Here is a 2777-nt window from a genome sequence, read left to right as displayed (position 1 = left end):
CGCGCACAGGCCGCGCCGCGCCGTGGTACGGCCCGCCCCTCACACCCACGGCCGGCGCAGTGGTACGGTCCGCCCGCACGCGCCCCCGCCCCGGGGCAGCGCGCTGGGCGCGTCCATTCCAGGCGCGGCGGGGGGGGGGGGAGAGGAGGGCGGAGCGGGGGATGCGTGAGGAGCTCGCAGCGCTTTCCGGTGTCTGGAGTGGCCTCTGGGGAAAGTGGAGAGGGATCGTTCGTCACGAACGGCGGGGATAGGACAAGGAGCTGCGTAGGTTAGGGATGAGGAGGAGATTCCTCCCTGTGAGCGTGGCGAGGCGCTGGCACGGGCTGTGGAATGCCCCGAGGCTGGGGCTGTTCAAAGCCAGGTTAGATAACACCTTGAGCAACCCGCTCTAGTGGGACGTGTCCCCTCTCCATGCAGCGGAGAACGGCTCCTTCCATCCCGCTGCTTTTATAGCAACCCCCCTTATACCCCATGGTACAGACCTTCCCCCCCCCTTGGGCATTGGTATGGCCCGGGGGCGGCTCGCCCTGACCGGGTACCGACTGTCCCCAGTCACCCTTGGTACTGCCCGGGCCCCCCCCGCAGCCCCCGCGCACTTGGACCGGCGCACTGCCCGCACGTGCACTCGGAGCCTTCCACGCCAGCATCCCCCCTGTGCCAGCGCAGTGGTACCGCCCGCTCCTCTCCCTGCGGTCAGTGGTTCGGTCCTGCCGGGGGGGGGGTTCCCACGGCTTCCGCTTCCCCGGGACGGGGATCGGCACCGCCACCGGGACCGGGACCGGCACCGCCACCGGGACCGGGACCGGCACCGGCACCGGCACCGCGACCGGGACCGGCACCGGCACCGGCACCGGCACCGGCACCGGGGTCCGGAACACACGGGGCGCCTCCAGCCCCGGCCCCCCGGTGAAACGTCGGTAAATCCACGGGCCGCGGGTCCGCCTCCCCGCTGGCGGCTGGAGCGCGGCGTTCCGTGCCTCAGAGCGGGGTCCTGGCCCGCCGGACACCCCTCAGAGCACAGGTGACACCACCCAGGTGTGACACCTGCTCGCCAGTGCCACCGGCTGTTCCCGTCACAATCCTGCTGAGGTCGTGTCACAACCCGCTCGGTGGGTCCCAGCTGGGGCCACCAAGTGCCACGTGGAGCCGGCGCGGTGTCCCCAGCGCGGTGTCCCCAGGGTGATGTCCCCAGCGCGGTGTCCCCAGGGCGGTGTCCCCAGGGTAATGTCCCCAGCACGGTGTCCCCAGTGCAGTGTCCCCAGGGCGGTGTCCCCAGGGTGATGTCCCCAGTGCGGTGTCCCCAGCACGGTGTCCTCAGCGCGGTGTCCCCAGTGTGGTGCCCTCAGCGCGGTGTCCCCAGGGTGATGTCCCCAGCGCGGTGTCCCCAGGGTGATGTCCCCAGTGCAGTGTCCCCAGGGCGATGTCCCCAGGGTGATGTCCCCAGCGCGGTGTCCCCAGTGCGGTGTCCCCAGGGCAGTGTCCCCAGGGTGATGTCCCTAGCGTGGTGTCCCAAGCGCGGTGTCCCCAGGGCGGTGTCCCCAGCACGGTGTCCCCAGTGCAGTGTCCCCAGGGCGGTGTCCCCAGCGCGGTGTCCCCAGTTCGGTGTCCCCAGTTCGGTGTCCCCAGCACGTGTCCCCAGCGCGGTGTCCCCACCATCGGCTGGCATCTCCTCACAGCCCAGGGACAGGTGGATAAATAAGAATTCCTTGTTTCCTGCACAGGCTGTAGGAGATTTGTGATTTCCCCAATTATAAAAGCTGTTGTCTGCCCATTTCCCCTGCTTTGCCAGGGGGAATTATTATTATTTGACTGTTGAATTATTAATAGAGGGCTGTGTTTTATACTAATTTAAGCAGCTGCAGTGCCTGGAATATGTGTGTGCCAGTGAAGCGCTGCCTCCACACATAGTAACAGAAATCTCTGCAAAAAATGGGGTTTTGCATTTATAGAATAATGGAATAGCTCAAGCTGAAAGGGACACATAAGCACCACAAACTCCAAGTCCTTCCCCAAACCCATCAGCAAAGAAACTTGAAGAATCATCCACGAAGGGGAGGAATTGAAGGTGGATCCCCAATGAGAAAAAAAGAAACCAGCAAACCTTTGTCCCTCAAAATATACAAAGCTGCTCAGTGCCACTTTGCCGGGTTTAATGGCTCTGCAAATTCATAACTGGAATCACATAAACTCTGCGAATCACAGGCCTTAGGGCTCTTTTTCCTTCTTCAGCGCTGTGTGACACCGCCTGACACAAACACACCTGCTCGTCCTTCAGGGAGCCAAGACAGGGACAGCGAGGGCTCGTCCCAGAGCGGGCTCAGCTCCACAGGAACGTGAGGGCAGGGAGGGGAAGGCTCAGCTCCTACAAGGGCCCTGCTGGACTGTGGAGGCCGGGGGAAGACACTGAGCCCTCACAGCGGCACTATCTCTGTACCTCAGGGCAGCGCTGTGACCCGGGCAGGCCAAAATCTCGGTCCCCATGGCCCGGTTTTGGTCCTGGTCCCGGTTCTGGTCCCGGTCCCGGTCCCCCCTCAGCCCTGCCCGCGCCTCAGCGCCGCCGCCTGGCGGGAAACCGGAGCGCGCATGCGCGGCAGCGCCGGGCGCAGTGCGGGCAGAGCCGCGGGTTCGAATCCCGCCGCCGGCGCGTGTGGCCGTGGGTTCGAATCCCGCCGCCGGCTCTTGTGGCCGCGGGTTCGAATCCCGCCCGCGCTCCCATCATCGCTTCTCTTACAACTTTATGGTTGTTTACTCCGCATGGGTGAGGCCGCTCCTCCAGT

Source organism: Prinia subflava, chromosome 24 (assembly GCF_021018805.1).
Source record: "Prinia subflava isolate CZ2003 ecotype Zambia chromosome 24, Cam_Psub_1.2, whole genome shotgun sequence".
NCBI lineage: Eukaryota > Metazoa > Chordata > Aves > Passeriformes > Cisticolidae > Prinia > Prinia subflava.
This window is presented reverse-complemented; position numbering follows the sequence as displayed.